Here is an 18,841-nt window from a genome sequence, read left to right as displayed (position 1 = left end):
ACTTTGTTGTAGAATAGGTTAGCCAAAGGTCAAAGCTGGCTTCTCTGCAATAAACCCCACAAATTCCGTCCATTGATACTTGATGCATATGTAGTTAGCACTGATGTAAGACTTGCTGAGTACCTTCGTACTCACTGTTGCTTATTCACATTTTTGCAGAATAGACGCCGCTCTCTCTACGTTATCTCTTGACGTTAACATCGGTGGTTTAGTTTGGGAACCCAGACAGTGATCTGGCTCCTATGGTAGGGTCGTTGTAGCTTTTAGGCTCTTCCAGCCGCTTTTAGTAGATGTCTGTACCCAGACATGTAACTTCCGCTTGATGCTTGTATGCTCTGAATGTTGGGTCATGTGACCCCTTTGGTCTGTAACATTAAACTATGTTGGCTCTTCGGAGTCTATTAAATAAATGATGTGTTGTAGAGTTATGTTGTGATGCCATGTTGTATCTACACATATCGTGCATATTGTGTGTATGTTTGCAATGCATTGGTATGTGTGGGATTCGACACCTAGTTGTGTGCCTTGAGTAGTACTCCATATCGGGAAATGCCTCTTTGTGCTTCCACCGAGCCTTGGTAGCTTGCTACTGCTCCGGACACATTGATTGACCGGCATGTATCCTTCTTGGTTGTTGTGTCTGTCCCCACGGGGAAATGTCACGCGGTGTAATGGAGTTCCTGTAGCTTGCTACGACTCGTCTACACTCGCTGATGACCGACACCTGCCTTGCTGGGTTATGTATGACTGTCCCTGTACGGATGTGCCACTTGGGTTCATAACTAGCCATGTCGACCCAGGTTCTTTGACATATGATTGCTGGCAACATAGTCATATACGTGAGCCAAAAGACGCAAACGGTCCCGGCCAAGGTAAGGTGGCAACCGGGGTGATTACCGTGCGTGAGGCCACAAAGTGATATGATGTGTACATGCTGGAGTTGTATGGCTTAGGATCGGGGTCCCGACAGCGTTGGTATCAAAGCCTGACTGCATGTAGGATTACCAAGCCAGAATGGTCGATGTTGAGTCTAGAAAATCTATAGTTATATAAGGGAATTGATTGTGGAAGGGAACGTAAGGCTCTTTTTACTCTTTCCTCAAGTCACTCTATCCTGTGTCACCTTTTCTTTTCTACGGGGATTAAGGACTAGGTTTTCTTATCTGTCTACTAGGAGGACGAGTTACTCAACCATGGACTCATAGAATGGTTTCTGTGTGTCATTCCTGCTTCCAACAGAATTGTGAGAAGAGATGCCTTTGTTCTTGCTGCACCTCGAATCCATAATATTGAGTAGTTATGTTGCCTAGATCTCTTGTAGGATGCCTCATATTTCATGTCTATACAGCCGTTATGATGTCCGATTTTCTCTGGGATTGTGGTATTTAGTGTTCTTTGTCTCTGAACCCTGGATTGTCTCAACAGGATGTCGCGAGTAACACGGAGTTCTGCTGGCCGTGATCAGAACCATGGAGATGGTAGGGATGGAGAAGATTCTCTTAATCCGCCTTCGTTGACAGAGGTTATGCTAGAAATTGAGAAGAATAAGCATGCCACCAACCGTCTGTTGGAGCACATAGAGCGGAATACAGCCTATCCGTGCAATGAGCTAGTATCCATCAGAGACTTCATCAAATTGAACCCACCCACCTTCCGTCATTCCATTGAGCCACTAGATGCAGATGATTGGCTCCGAAGTATCAATAACAAGCTGTGTTATGCAAACGTGGCTGGAGGAGACAAGGTTACCTATGCCACGTATCACCTCGAAGGTTCTGCTAGTCTATGGTGGGAAAACTTTGAGGTTATGCGTCCTTCGGGCCAAGTTACTTCATGGCAGGAGTTCTGTGAAGCTTTTCGTGAACATCATATTCCGCAGGCCCTGATAGATTGTAAGCAAGAAGAGTTTTGCAGTTTGACTCAAGACAAGTTGGATGTAAATGCTTATAGTCATGAGTTTGGACGCCTTGCGCGTTATGCACCAGAAAAGGTATCCACGGATGCCAAGAAGCAAGCTAGGTTCAGGAAAGGTCTTAACCCAAAGCTTCGTCATGATCTCAGTTTGCATGAGTTCATCAGTTTTGAGGTCCTTATGAACAAAGCCATCCAAGCAGAAACAAGCAGAATGACCTACGAGGAATCTTGCAAGCACAACCGTGATGTTGGATCGTCTTCAACCTCTATATCCCAGAAGCGTAGGATATGGATCCCGAATGATGTTATCACTCCAAGATATTTACCAAGGCCAACCTATGTGGCGCCTCGTCTGCCGATGCCAAGTGTTCACCAGGATAATCTCATCAATCGAGCGCTCAACCCAGACCCCCGTCCTATTTTTGGATCGTGCTTCAAGTGTAGCAAGCCAGGACACTATTCAAGGGATTGTCCTCTGCGTGGTTTTGTTCCACCTCCTTCAGGAATGGGTGTTGTTCGTTGCAAGCCACCAACCAAGAAGTTCAAGGAAAGGTCAATTGCTCTAACTCGTGTATGTGTGCACCATGTATTTGCACAAGAAGCTCAAGATAATTGTCACGCCCAAGATGCGACCCTATCCTCAATTTGGCACGAAGGCCCCGTCAGGGATAGAAGCGCATCTCGTCGTGTCGCAAGAATGGATATCGTTACAAGTACATGTAGTGAAAAGAAGAGATATATAAAGAGAGTTGGCTTACACTCGCCACAAGCTACATCAGAGTCACAGCGCAGTACATTACATAAACATCATGAAGAAGAGCAGGGTCCGACTACGGACGAAAACAAACGAGAAAATGAAATGACGTCCATCCTTGCTATCCCAGGCTGCCGGCCTGGAACCCATCCTAGATCGATGAAGAAGATGAAGAAGAAGAAACTCCAAATGAACAATCAACGCGCTCGCCTCAAGTAACCTTTACCTGTACCTGCAACTGGTGTTGTAGTAATCTGTGAGCCACAGGGGACTCATCAATCTCATTTCCAAAGGTATCAAGACTAGCAAAGCTTAATGGGTGAGGTAAGGTTAAGTGGTGAGGTTGCAGCAGCGGCTAAGCATATATTTGGTGGCTAACTTACGAATACAAGAATATAGAGAGGGAAGATCTACGCATAACGGACGTGAACTACTGATGATCACATGAATGATCCTGAACACCTACCTATGTCAGACATAACCCCACCGTGTCCTCGATCGGAGTAAGAACTCACGAAAGAGACAGTCACGGTTACGCACACAGTTGGCATGTTTTAATTAAGTTAACTTCAAGTTTTCTAGAACTAGTGTTAAACAAAGTTTCCACGTTGCCACATAACCATGGGCACGGCTTTCCGAAAGATTTAACCCTGCAGGGGTGCTCCAACTAGTCCATCACAAATTACCACAAGCCGCATAGAAATCCTCAATCACGAAGCTCGCGACCTCGTCGGATTCCCTTGTGGAAAACCCCAACTCTGAGATTACCCAAAGCATCACCGGAATCCCGATGCACAAGATATCTCGTCAAAGGTAAAACTAATCCAGCAAGGCCACCCGACGTGTCGATGATCCCGATAGGAGTCGCGTACCTCGTTCTCAGGACACGACGGATAAGCGAAGTGTACGGGTACCAAACCTCGAGTTTCCTCTCGGTGGCCCCGCACGGTGCTCTGTTTGGGACCAACACTCATGAGGAGCACTGGCCCGGGGGTTGATTAAAATAATCCGCGGGTGCCGGCGGGTCCCTATGCATTATTATTAGGTTATTAGGCAAATGTAGTACCAAAGTTGGGCCTTGCCAGACCAGCTTTAATCTAAAACGAATTATCAAGGGGGTCCCCATAACAACCCCGATCGTGTTAGGAGCGCTCTTTTATGGAACATAACACCGGTAGCCGGTAACTAAGGGAGCAAAGGTGGAACAAAACACCAGGCTAGAAAGGCCGAGCCTTCCAACTTTTACCAAGTATATAGGTCCATTAAATTAAATAGCATTTAAATAGGGTGATAAGACAAGGAACCCATGTTATCACATGGAAGCATCTGCACCTGCAACTAGAAACGCTATCAACAGGGTTAAGCAAGCAGTAACATAGCCAATCAGTGGTTTGCTAGGTTGAACAGGTTGATGGTTATCATGGCATTGTTGAGAGGCTGATATTTAACATGTGGTAGGCAACGAGACATAATCGATAGAAGCGATAAAACTAGCATGGCAATGATAGTAATGGTATCTGGGGGAATGATCATCTTGCCTGAGATCCCTCTTGGAAGAAGAATGCCTCCGTGAACCAGACGAACCGACGTAGTCGAACGGGTCCTCACAATCCGACACGCTTGCGGAACTCTATCGAGACGGGGAAAACCGGACACACAAATCAACACACGGAATTCACCACACGATGCAACAACACAAATGATGCATGAGCAGCTGAATTCATGCAAGACACGACATGAAAATTCACACAATCAAACACTACACATTAAGTGAAGTTCAATATGCAACGAGTTGCATATTGACGAAACTCCACATTTGATTGTTTAGTTCACTCCCTATTAGATAGACGGAATATTAAATGTGGTTAAACATGACAAGAGGTAAAGTGGTGATTCTACATGTCATCCTAGTCGGTTAACACGTGGAACAAAGAACGGAGCTACATTCAAGAGACATGCACAACAGGAAGCACTAAATAAATGATGCATGGATGCTCAATCCCTAACTATGCTCTTACTCCAACCTACAAGGTAACCAAGTGCCACCTCATCACAAAGTGACACTTCTGCGTAACTATTCAGAATTGGAAAACTAGTGTCTCCATTGGATTCCTTGGGTTCTGCTACCCCAAATCCGTATATCATACTGCCCATGTTACATGCAGAAAAAACCACAAACAGTAAAAGAAAAAATAACACAAGATCAAACTACAGCATAGCCAAGAACATGAACTGTTTCTGAGCCTGCCCAATTTGGGATATACCAGATCAGGCCATTCCATTTTTCTGGAATTATTCCGAACAAGGAGATTTCACACAAGTCACAAAAATATCACCACTAAAATGTAAACTGACAGGGGGCCTACTGGTCATAGTCACCAGGGCCACTAGTGCATGACAGGTGGGCCCTGGGACCATCTGTCAGTGATACACACAACCCACAACACATAAAAGGGAAAAAATGAGAGAGGTGGGACTCGAACCCACCATCTCCCTGGTGGAGTGAACTGCCACCTCCAGTGGGCTAGCCACATGCAACTGAACTAGTATGGGAAGATATGCAGACATACAATGCCTAACTACTGATTAACAACAGGAAATATAAAACAACCAAAAAGGGGCGACATGGGGACTCGAACCCAGGCCCTCACGGTTGCAATACAACAGGCTAACCAGTTGGCTACACAGGAATTATGCTAACAGAAGCAGTGTTGCACTAAGTGAAGCACCCCCTACAGCGACTCTGACGAAAAAAGGCTAGCAAAGTAAATATGGCGCTACTAGGATTTGAACCCCAAATCTCTGGGATGGAACTGGTTGACACAAGCCAGTGGACCTATGCATGCTCGAGTGAAATATTGCAGGGTTAGCGCCAGATGAACTGTACCGTGGGGCGAGCCTGACAAAACTGAATCACGAAACAGAGATATCTCTGTTGCCAGGTCGGGGATGCACGGGTTCAGTTTGTCAGGGACGAACGGCTGGCGGCATGGGCGATGAGGAGGCGGCTCCGACGGGGCTCTTCGCCAGCAGGCTGGGTATCTCCGGTTGAGGGGGGCCCGTTCCTAGGGCTGGAGAAGCTTCTGGTGGCTTGTGTCGAGCAACACGAGGTGGATCTAGGGAGCGGCAGCTCCTGTCCATGGCATCGGGACGGAGCTTCTCTGGTCTCTCACTGGGATGCACGAGAAGGAGAGGGAGATTAGAGTAGAGGAGATAGGAAGAGAAGGAAGGAGAGGGGCAGTTTAGTTCCTCACCTCACTGGGATGCACGGGAGTCCAGGGCGATGCATCACCCTCCTCTGCTCGATGCAGAGGCTGGAGCCGAGCACGACACCCTCCAGGACCTAGCGACGTGGTTCGATGGTCCACACGCATCAACGAGGTCGAGGGGGAATCCGAGGTGCCTGCTCCATTCCCGGCAGCGGGGCTCGTCGAGGTTGGCCACAGCAACGACCGCACGGAGCTTCGTTGGGCTGGCCATGGCGGTTCTGCACCTGTGAGATGGAGAGAAGGGGTGAGAGGAATGAGACGGGGTGAAGAAGAAGAGAGAGGGCTGCGGGTTCCTCGCCTGGACGGGCACCGGTGCTTCGGCAGCCGGCGATGAGGCCCTTGGGGCGCACGGATGCAGTGAGCTGCGGGCACTGGATGCGTCCGGTTGGGGGTTGGGGCTGCTGTAAGTGGATCGGGAGGGGTTCAATAGTTGGGTGATTGGATCTGGAGTGGATCCCGATGAAGACAGTGCGGCGGACAACGGATGGATGGGACATCCGGCCTAGGATCTAGGGTTGACTGCTTAAATAGGTAGGTGGGTTTGGCTAGGGCTGATCTGGACCCTCCGATTCGATCGGACGGTCGTAAAATATTAGGTTGGAGAGTCCAATGAACAAACCGATGACGGTTTGTGGTAAAACGGGGTTGATCCGGATCCAATGGTCATGACCGCCGGGTTCGGGTTCCGGGAGGTTTCCGGAATGGGCTGCGCGTAGGGTCGATGCACTGTGCAGAGGGGCTAGGCATAGAAGAGGGGGAAAACGGGCAACCCGGTGACAGAGTTTAAAATACCGAAACGTCCGACAATTGACCGGCTATAGTGTCGTTATATAATAAACGACACGGGTAACAAACGAGCTCCGATCGCGATGAAAATTGACTGGCGGCCTACCCATATTTAAATAAGTCCACACGCCAAGTTTCAACCGAAGCAAAGAAAGTTTTACGCACACTTTAAAAACAAGGTTTTGACGATGCCGCAGGCGCGTGCGTGTGTGGTTGTTCTTGAAACGCTCAACGGAGAGAACCCGCAACTAATAACGGGTGTAGGTTTAGAAAACGGGCGGCAACGGGATGCCGATGCAATGCAGATGATGCGAATGATGCGATGATGATGCCATAAATAAAATAAGCCACACGACGAAAACGGAATAGAAGGGGAATCTTCTGGGGCGTCGGCATCGGGCTGTCACAATAATGATGATGTCGTGCTTAAGACGCTCCTTGTTAATTCCGATCCTGCTTCAGTTCTTTTTGACTCTGGAGCATCTCATTCCTTCATCTCCGAACGTTATGCCTCCTTGCATAACATTGCTTTCATAGATATGCCCACCCCGTTAGTAATTCAGGCTCCAGGTTCCAAACGGCAAACTAATGCAGTAAGTCATGGGAACCAAATCCTTATTGATGGTCTAGTATTCCTTGCTTCTTTGATACCTCTCAAGACTTCAGACATCAATATCATTTTGGGGATGGACTGGTTGACAGCTCATCATGCCAAAATTGATTGTTTTTCTAGATCTGTTCAGCTCACTCATACCCCTGCCCAGTTAGTAAATGTCTCATCTGGGGTTACAAAACGCCAGATATATGCCCTCAATGCTAATCCTCTTCCAGACCTTGAAAACATCCCAGTAGTCCGTGATTTTCCGGATGTCTTTCTAGAGGAACTGCCAGGTGTTCAACCTGACAGAGAAGTAGAGTTTGTCATAGAACTTGTCCCAGGAACTTCTCCAATTGCTAGAAGACCCTATAAGATGTCTCCTCAAGAATTAGCTGAGCTTAAAACCCAACTTGATGAATCATTGAAGAAAGGTTTCATCCGTCCTAGCTCTTCCCCTTGGGCTTGCCCTGTCCTCTTCGTCAAGAAGAAGGATGGTACGGAACGGATGGTTGTAGATTACCGACCGGTTAATCTGGTCATGATAAAGAACAAATATCCGCTCCCCAGGATCAACGATCTGTATGATCAGCTCGCTGGATCTGCAGTCTTTTCAAAGATGGATTTGAGATTAGGTTATCATCAAATCAAAATTAGGAACGGGGACATTCCTAAGACGGACTTTGTCACTCGTCATGGCCAATACGAGTACACCGTCATGTCCTTCGGTCTAACCAATGCCCCAGCCACTTTCTCCCGCTTAATGAATTCGATCTTCATGGAGTACTTGGATAAATTCGTCGTGGTTTACCTTGATGATATTCTGATTTACTCGAAGAACGAAGAAGAACATGCTGAGCATCTTAGGCTGGTATTGATGAAACTTCGAGAGCACCGCCTTTACGCCAAATTCTCCAAGTGTGAATTCTGGTTACCAGATGTGACCTATCTAGGTCACGTAATCTCGGCAAAAGGTATTGTTGTCAATCCCGAGAGAGTTCAGGCCATTCTTGATTGGACTCCACCTGAATCGGTGAAGCAAGTTAGGAGTTTCCTTGGCTTAGCAAGCTATTGCCGTCGCTTCGTCGAGAATTTCTCCAAAATTGCCAAACCTCTAACTGAACTTCTCAAGAAAGATAAGAAGTTCGAATGGACCCCACGGTGCCAGGAAAGTTTTCAGGAGTTGAAAAGACGACTGACTACTGCCCCGGTACTTGTGCCCCCAGATTTCTCAAAGGACTTTATTATCTACTGTGATGCCTCGCGACAAGGACTTGGATGCATTCTTATGCAAGATCGTCATGTGATTGCATACGCATCTCGACAGTTGCGTCCACATGAGGAGAATTATCCAACACATGATCTGGAACTTGCCGCTGTAGTCTATGCAATGTTAACCTGGCGACATTACCTCCTGGGTAATCGTTGCGAAATATACACTGGTCACCACAGTCTCAAGTATATATTCACCCAATCGGATTTGAATCTCAGTCAAAGACAGTGGGTTGAGTTGATTATGGATTACGATTTAGGAATATCTTACACCCCAGGCAAAGCAAATGTCATGGCTGATGCACTAAGTCGTAAATCCTATTGTAACAACCTCATGTTGCTACAAAATCAACCACTTCTCCATGAGGAATTTCGTAAGCTTAATCTTCACCTTGTTCCTCAAGGATTCCTTTCTACCTTGATGTCGAAACCGACTCTTGAGGATCAGATCATAGCAGCCCAGAAACATGATATGGGAATTTCCCGGATCAAGAGCAACATCGCCAAAGGAGTTGCTGGTCGTTTCTTGGTAAATGATAAAGGTGTTGTATTCTTTGATAATCGTTTGGTGGTTCCTAAGAAGCAACAACTTCGTGATTTGATTCTTAAGGAAGCTCATGAATCGCCTCTCACGATTCATCCCGGTAGCACTAAAATGTATCAGGACCTACGCCAGAGGTTCCAGTGGACCCGGATGAAGAGAGAAATCGCTCAATTCATTGCGAACTGTGACATTTGTCATCGCGTTAAGGCAGAGCATCAAAGGCCTGCTAGCACCCTTCAACCCTGGCTATTCCCGAGTGGAAGTGGGACAAGGTTAGTATGGATTTGATCACTGGTTTTCAAAAGACCAAGAAAAGGACTGATGCCATCTTTGTCGTCATTGATCGCCTTTCGAAAGTTGCTCACTTCCTTCCAGTCCGAGAAAGTATAACTGCTAGCCAGCTAGCAGACCTATATATTTCTCGAATAGTTTCTCTTCATGGTGTTCCTCTAGAAATCAATTCAGATCGTGGAAGTCTTTTTACTTCTCGATTTTGGGAAAGTTTCCAAAAAGCTATGGGAACTCATCTTTCGTTTAGCACTGCTTATCACCCTCAGTCAAGTGGTCAAGTAGAAAGAGTTAACCAAATTCTTGAAGATATGCTCAGAGCCTGTGTTATCTCATTCGGAATGAATTGGGAGAAGTGTCTTCCATTCGCCGAATTCGCTTATAACAACAGTTTCCAGTCTAGTCTAGGCAAAGCTCCTTTCAAAGTTCTGTATGGACGAAGATGTCGAACACCATTAAACTGGTCAGAAACCGGTCAAAGACAGTTCTTTGGACTGGATATGATCCAGGATGCAGAAGAGCAAGTTCGCATTATTCGTGAGAATTTAAAAACTGCCCAATCTCATCAAAAGAGTCAATATGACCGCCATCAGAAGGAAGTAAGTTATGAACTTGACGAGAAGGCTTACCTTCGGGTTTCACCTCTCAAAGGTACCCATCGTTTCGGTATCAAAGGCAAATTGGCTCCTCGTTACATTGGTCCTTTCCGTATTCTCGCTAAACGAGGAGAGGTTGCCTACCAGTTAGAGCTGCCTCCTCAGCTTTCCAAAGTTCATGATGTGTTCCACATTTCTCAACTCAGGCGTTGCTTCAAGGACCCTGTCCGTGAAGTAGACCAGGAAACGCTTGATCTCCTAGATGACCTATCATATCGAGAATATCCTGTTCGTATTCTTGACGAAACCGCGCGCAGCACCCGATATCGCAACATCAAGTTTCTCAAGGTTCAGTGGTCTCATCATTCCGAGAATGAAGCAACCTGGGAGTGCGAAGATCGCCTTCGGCTTGAATACCCCGAACTCTTCCCGACTACGCCTAAATCTCGGGACAAGATTCTTGTTTAGTGGGGGTGAGTTGTCACAGCCCTAGCTTTCATTTGTTTGCCAAGCATTCATGCATGCATTATAAAAACTTTGATGTTTAAATAGGAAGTGATCAAAGCCCCAAATGTTTTGATCAATTGACAAGAAGGCAATAAAATTTAATACCTTAAATGGAACCAGAAAAATGTTCCAAAAACTTGGCAAAATAGTGACATAAGGTAAAATTGTCAAACCAAAATTCTAGGTCACAGGAACTTTTTAAAAAGGATTTTTGAGTTGACTAAATAGCTATTTGGAATGGAATTATTTTGCTTCCTTCTATTTTAAAGTTTCAAAAATGTTGAAACTTTTCTGTGGCATTGGACATTATTGTCTCTGTCACCTAATAACATTTTTGGGTTTTATATTTGGTCAAACTATTTATTTTAAATCCTAAAAGTAAATGCCAGAAAGAAATAAAAGAGAAATGAAAAAAAACAGAAAAACTTACCTGTCGCCACCCTCGTGGCCCAGCCCACCAGAGGGGGGTCTCCCTGTCGTCTTCCTCCTCGTGCCAAAAGGCAGAGGAGAAGGAAGGCAGGGCGCCCTCGCCACCTCCTACTCGCGTGGAGTTCCCTCCTGCCTCCACCGCGCCAGCGCAAGAGCCCGCTCCTTCCCTTATCCTCTCCACCCCCCTGCTCTCTGTCTCTCCTCTCTTTTCTGTCTCGAGTTCTTCTCGCCGCCATTGCCGGCCGCCCGAGCTCGCCGCTAGCTCCACCCCGGCCACCCCTCGCCTCCGTGAAGAGCTCCACTCCTCCGCCTCGACGAGCTGCATCCCTCCATCATCTCCTCCGAGCACCCGAGCCCCCGTAGCGTCGCCATCGTCGCCGTTCTTCCTCCTGCCAGTGGATCTCGCCGCCGTCGAATCACTGGCCAGAGAGCCCCTCCAACCTCGTCGACGCCAGAAATGGAGCCCCCGTGAGCCGTTGATTCTTTCCCCTCTCCTCCCATGCTCTGCCGTGCCCCATAGGTCATTTCCCCACCGTGGCCGAACTCCGGCGACCGCCCCGTTCGTCGCCGGCACCTCTCCCGACCACCCTAACCCCAGCCGATGCTCCCGTTAGATCGGGCGCATCGCCAGCGTCTCGCAGCCGTCAACCACGCTCGTTTTGGACCTCGGTAGCGCAAGATAGCACAACTCCGGCGAGCCCTCCACCGCGGCTCAGTCGCCGGCGACCTCTCTCCGGTATCCGTCGACGTGGCCAACCCTTAGCGCTAACTAATCCTTCCACAGTCGCTGACAGAGGGCCCCACGCCTGGTCAAACCTCAATTAGGGCCTGGTCGGCGCGGGGTTAGCCTCTGGGTCACTGACCAGTGGACCCCACTGGTCAGGTTCACCTGGACCCGGCTGGTTGACCTGCTGACGCAGGGATGACATCAGCCTGACACAATAATAGTTTCTGATTTAATTTAATTCCAGAAAATTGCTGAAACTTGTAAAAATCATAGAAATTAAAATATAACTCTCATGGAAATAATTTATATATGAAAAAGTATCAAAAAAATGCAAGGAATCCATTGGTGGCATTGATACACATGTTTGGACATCTTAACCTTGCTGAATATGACAAATTCACAATAGGCTTATAAATGATATAATTGGATTTTGAAAATGACTTATATAGATCAAATAAACTTCTTTGAACCTGTGATCACTTGTATTAGATGAAATCAGCATCATGATAACTTGCCATGCTCATGCATCATTGTGAAGCATTTGCCGTGATTAATTTCTGTCGTTTGATCTGTCAATAGACCTTGCAAGATGTAGTTATCACTAGCATCGAAGAATAGCTGAGTTCTTCTGATCAACAGGCAAGCAAAACCCCTTTGAAAATTCCGACAAAATCCTATTCTCTCGCTCCTGCTCTCATTTCTATGCATTAGGACAAAATGATTCAATTGATAGTTGTATTGCGATAGCTGCACCTATTCCTTTGCATGACCTGATTTTGATCACAGTAAATAGCTAAACCAATGCAACCTAGCATACCTGGTAGATGCTTGAGCCATATGTGCTTTACCCTGTTACGCTTGCTATGCTTAGGTTGAGTTTGGTCCGAGCATCGGAATGATGTAATGGAAAGATCATGTCCTATTGATGAGAGTTAAATATGTGAAACTGTTCTGGTAAACGTAGCGATGAGAGGCCATGTAGGAGTACATAGTGGGTTGTCTCATTACCGCCGCATTTAGGACCCGAGATCTTGTGTTGGTGTTCCAAGACTAGCTACTACAGCACATTGGGTTCCGGTAACTCGACCCCTCTCGGCCTATTAACTACTCTGTTCTCAGTCCTGAAGTCGCAGTAGTTCGAAATGTTCATAGGTTGTGGCACGGCCTGCTAAGTGGATGAACGTCACAGTCGGGACCGGCTTGGGGCCCTTCTCACATCGTTTGAGGCCATGTTGGAAACCTCGGCCGGACTTCCATTATGGGTTCCAACTCATATAGGCGACTGTCTTGGGCGTGAGTCTTAGTAGGTAACGTCTGTGGCCAACTCCCTCGCTGGGCTTCCGCTTGAAGGTTGCCGAGGTGCTGGTTTTTATGTGCACTTGGCGATAAGTGGCGGAAGCATGTGTGACGAAGTACACCCCTGCAGGGTATCTATCTATTCAAATAGCCGCGTCCTCGGTTATGGACTGCTTGGATACTTACATGGTTCATAGCTAACTTTAATGGTTACTCTAAAATGGTCCAGATAAGTGTGAGTGCTATGGATGGCCTTCTCGTAGGATGACGAGAGAGGATCCATGGTGGCGTATTGATGTGATGGTTATGTGGACTCGTGTGCGCTCTCTCGTAAGGAGACGAGAGAGATAATAAAACTTTGTTGTAGAATAGGTTAGCCAAAGGTCAAAGCTGGCTTCTCTGCAATAAACCCCACAAATTCCGTCCATTGATACTTGATGCATATGTAGTTAGCACTGATGTAAGACTTGTTGAGTACCTTCGTACTCACTGTTGCTTATTCACATTTTTGCAGAATAGACGCCGCTCTCTCTATGTTCTCTCTTGACGTTAACATCGATGGTTTAGTTTGGGAACCCAGACAGTGATCTGGCTCCTATGGTAGGGTCGTTGTAGCTTTTAGGCTCTTCCAGCCGCTTTTAGTAGATGTCTGTACCCAGACATGTAACTTCCGCTTGATGCTTGTATGCTCTGAATGTTGGGTCATGTGACCCCTTTGGTTTGTAACATTAAACTATGTTGGCTCTTCGGAGCCTATTAAATAAATGATGTGTTGTAGAGTTATGTTGTGATGCCATGTTGTATCTACACATATCGTGCATATTGTGTGTATGTTTGCAATGCATTGGTATGTGTGGGATTCGACACCTAGTTGTGTGCCTTGAGTAGTACTCCATACCGGGAAATGCCTCTTTGTGCTTCCACCGAGCCTTGGTAGCTTGCTACTGCTCCGGACACATTGATTGACCGGCATGTATCCTTCTTGGTTGTTGTGTCTGTCCCCACGGGGAAATGTCACGCGGTGTAATGGAGTCCCTATAGCTTGCTACGACTCGTCTACACTCGCTGATGACCGACACCTGCCTTGCTGGGTTATGTATGACTGTCCCTGTACGGATGTGCCACTTGGGTTCATAACTAGCCATGTCGACCCAGGTTCTTTGACATATGATTGCTGGCAACATAGTCATGTACGTGAGCCAAAAGACGCAAACGGTCCCGACCAAGGTAAGGTGGCAACCGGGGTGATTACCGTGCGTGAGGCCACAAAGTGATATGATGTGTACATGCTGGAATTGTATTGCTTAGGATCGGGGTCCCGACACGATCCTACGAATAGATTACTCACGAACGACGAAGAACTTCATGGAATTGGAGAGGGAAGAAGGTTGATGATGACGATGGCGACGATTTCCCCTCTCCGGAGCCCAAGACGGACTCCAGATATGCCCTCCAGATGAAGAACAGGTGGTGGCGGCGCCTCCGTATTGTAAACGCAGCGAAAACTTCTCTTTTTATTTTTTTCTGGGACGAAAGGGATCTTATAGAGATGGAATTGGGGGCGACAGAGCCGTGTGGGCCCCACAAGCGTGCCCACCGCCACCAGGGGGGTGGTGGCGGAGCCAGGGCTTGTGGCCCACTGGCCCACCCCCTAAGGTGGAACTTGGCGCATATATTTTTCTTATTTTCCAAAACTACTCTCCGTAAATTTTCAGGACGTTTGGAGAACTTTGATTTCTGCACAAAAATAACACCAAAGCAATTCTGCTGAAAATAGCGTCAGTCCAGGTTAGTTCCATTCAAATCATGCAAATTATAGTCCAAAACAAGGGCAAAAGAGTTTGGAAAAGTAGATACGATGGAGACGTATCAACTCCCCCAAGCTTAAAACCTTACTTGTCCTCAAGCAACTCAGTTGATAAACTGAGAGAGAAAGAAAAACTTTGACAAACTCTGTTTGATCTTGTTGTTGCAACTATGTCTAACTCATAACCATAATTTCAGCAAGATCGCAAGTTAACCACATATGCAAATGACACAAAGGTCTCACGGTAAACTAATATCAATGGCATAATCAGCTAACGAGCAAATAATAATGAGTTTCAAATACCAACACTTCAATCAAAACAAGCATGAAGCAATATGAATAGGTGGTATCTCACTAGCTCTTTCTGAGACCGCAAAACATAAATGCAGAGCACTTTCAAAGATCAAGGGTGACTAAACATTGTAATTCACAGCAACGAAGATCCTGTCATAGTCATACTCAATATCAATCAAAAGCAAAGCATAAAAATGACAGAGGTGCTCTCTAATTGGTGCTTATATAAGAAGAGTATGACTCAACAGGAAAATAAATAGACAGGCCCTTCGCAGAGGGAAGCATTGATTTGCAGAAGTGCCAGAGCTCAATCTTTGAAAACAGAGATAATAATTTTGGGTGGCATGCTTTCATTGTCAATGCAATAACCAAGAGTTCTCAATATCTTCCATGCTACTCATGCTATACGAGGTTCCCAAACAGAAAAGTAAAGTTTTAACTCCCCCCACCACCAATCAATCACACTCCACGGCTAGCCGAATCCTCGGGTACCGTCCATACTAACATCAATCCCGGGGGAGTCTTGTTTTACAATTATGTTTTCGATTTAAGCGTGGAACTGGGCATTCCAAATACCGGCCCCTTTCTCGTGAATGACTGTGAATAAACACATGTCGAGGATAACACTCCTAGCATGGAAGATACTAATAGCCCCTATCACCACATGAGCGTTCGGGCATGCAAAACAGATTATTTCTTGAAGGTTTAGAGAATGACACATGCAAATTTACTTGGAACGGCAGGTAGATACCGCAAATAGGTAGGTATGGTGGACTCATATGGCATAACTTTTGGGTTTATGGTAGTGGATGCACAAGCAGTATTCCGCTTAGTACAAGTGAAGGCTAGCAAAAGACTGGGAAGCGACCAACTAGAGAGTGACAACAGTCATCAAGATGCAATGAGTTTGACTAACATTAAATGCAAGCATGAACAGGATATAAATCACCATGAACACGAACATCATAGAGGCTATGTTGATTTTGTTTCAACTACATGCATGAACATGCGCCAAGTCAAGCCACTTGAAACATTCAAAGGAGAATACCATCCTATCATACTACATCATAGTCATCTCAAAATCTATGTTGGCATTCAAGACAAGCCATTATAAGCTCTCAGCTAAATAAGCATGGCATCAGAAACTATGATCTCTAAGTTGTCATTGCAAACACGGTTCTCTCACAACAAAGCTAAATCTGGGTCGACAAGCTAGTCATATTTACAAAAACAAAATAGATAGAGTTCATACCAGCTTTTCAGTCCTAGTCACTTCATCATATATCATCATTGTTGCGTTTCATTTGCACGATCGAACGATGTGAACAATAATAAGCGCATTGGACTAAGCTGAATCTACAGGCAAACACAAAGGAGAAGACAAAATAATATGGCTCTTTGAAAGCTAAACAGGTAAGCATGCAAGAACCAATAAACATTGTAACCAAAATCTTCTACCTTAACACAAAGAAAATGAAAACTATTTACACGGGAAAGCTCCCAACAAGCAAAGGTAGAAAGAAAAATCTTTTTGGATTTTCTCAAAAGGACACAAAACAAGAAAACAAGAAAACGAGAATAAACTAGCATGGATAATACAGTGGCAAACTGTAAACACCGGCTAACAAAGTGAAAGCATAAGTATGAATCTAAAGTCGGTGAGAACACGTACTCCCCCAAGCTTAGGCTTTTGGCATAGCTTGGTCTACTCCCAAGGTGGGAAATAACTAGCTCCGGGATACTCTGGAGCAGACTGTGGATGCCACTGCTGTGTGAGCTCCTCTGGCTCCCACTGGTAAACTGACGTATGGTACTCGACTGGCGGCTCGGGCACAGGCGCCTGTGGTTGGGCCAAGCCCCAATATGCGTAGATGTCCGCGGGCATAATAGTGTACCTGCCTGCATGAAGATCAAACAAAGAAGGAGCTGGCAAAGTAATAGTCTCTCGAGTACCCTGACTAAACACCAGGTTCTAAATCATCCGTCTACTAGCATCTCTATCCAGAAAATCATGGCGAACCATGCTGTCATAATCCAGATATCTCTCAGGGAGAAGCATCTCTCCTTCCTCTCCCAGTCTAATGGGTATCTCAAAGTGTCTAGCAAGACGGGTAGCGTAGATACCTCCATAGACGACACCCTTGGAACGGTTCAGGTTCAACCGTTGAGCTACTATAGCGCCCAAGCTATAAGTCTTATCGTTATAAAGGCCTTCGCGCAAAATAGCAAGGTCTGGAGAACTAAGTGATCCAGCCTCCCCACAGCCAATCAAACATTTTCCCACAAATAGTGAGAAGTACCAAAGCACAGGAAAATGTATGCTAGCAATTCTAGCGCGAGACACTCCTCTCTTCTCTCCAACAGCAATAGAACCAATGAAATCTTCGAAGTCACGTGGACGAGGGTCACGGATATCCCCAACATAAGGTAATTTGCAAACATTGCAAAAGTCGTGGAGCGTCATGCACTGGGGGACATCGTATATCATGAACTCAACCATGGGAGGATTCTTCCTCGGGTAAAAGTTGAAGCTTTGAACGAAAATATTGGTGAGGAGGAGGTATTGTGGGCACTTATCTTCAACAAACGCAGTAAGACCTGCGTTCTCCACCAAGTAATAAAAGTCTTCATCAAGTCCGGCGGTGCGTAAAAATTCATCACTTGGCCACTCGCACGCTCGAACTTCTGTGACTCGAGGGACTACGTACTTGGGGTTACGGCTTGAAGAGCCTCTCAAGAACCTCCTCATCTTTTCCTTTTTATAGCTCTGAAAAATTCTGAAATTTTTAGAGACTTCGAAAGAAAAGTGAATAAGGATTAACCCAACTTGTAGCAACTACTCCTACTAGTGCCTAGAGACCGTATCACGCGCTAAAACTACTTGGGACCAGCTAAAATCAACATTTGTAGCTCAAGAACAGGGTCACCAAGGTAGCAAGAATACGCGAAGGATAAAGCACTAGAGCAAAAACTAATTGGACCAATGGAGGAGTCACTTACCAAGGAGTAATTTCCCCAAAACGGTTTAGAGAATGGTGCTTTGAGCAAGGAGATCGAAAAATACAGCCAAATGAGCAAGAACACGGGTTTGAGCTGTGAAACAATTTTTTCTGGCGGTGGAAGAAGAGGCTGAGAGCTGGAATGAGTGGAGGGGGTGCCTGTGGGCCCCACAAGCTTGCACCCCACCACCAGGGGGGTAGGTGGTGGTGGCAGGGCCTGTGGCCCACTGGTCTGGCCCCCATGCCAGCTCTCAGGCCCAGAAATTTTCAAAAATTCCAGAAAAAATCATACTAAATTTTCAGGACCATCGGAGAACTTTTATTTTCGAGGTATTTTTCTCCGAGACGCTAAAACAGAAAACAGGAAAAACTAAACTAATTCTATCATTTTTCTTCTAAGCAACAGAAAAGGAAAACTCAAAACTGTGGTATCTGACTCTTTGATTCATCTGTTTCATGGTCATCGAAAGAAATCCGTCAATGGGATTGATCAAGTCCTTATGACAAAACCTTCTCGAATCGCAGAGAGAACGGAGAATTTTCGAATAGCCACTAAATCACCTCAATGGGGATATGTATCTCCCCAACAAGCAAATCATACTTCATCTTGACACGAGGAATAGGACATTCAAAGCTCCCAATGAGAATCGATGAAGTCTTTTCGATAGCATTGATGCAGTGTACTTGATATCGTTTCTTCGGAAAGTGCACGGTGTGCTCACTACTGTTGACATGGAAAGTGACATTGCCTTTGTTGCAATCTA

Source organism: Hordeum vulgare, chromosome 2H (genome assembly GCF_904849725.1).
Source record: "Hordeum vulgare subsp. vulgare chromosome 2H, MorexV3_pseudomolecules_assembly, whole genome shotgun sequence".
NCBI classification, from domain to species: domain Eukaryota; kingdom Viridiplantae; phylum Streptophyta; class Magnoliopsida; order Poales; family Poaceae; genus Hordeum; species Hordeum vulgare.
Note: the sequence above shows the minus strand (reverse complement) of the source record.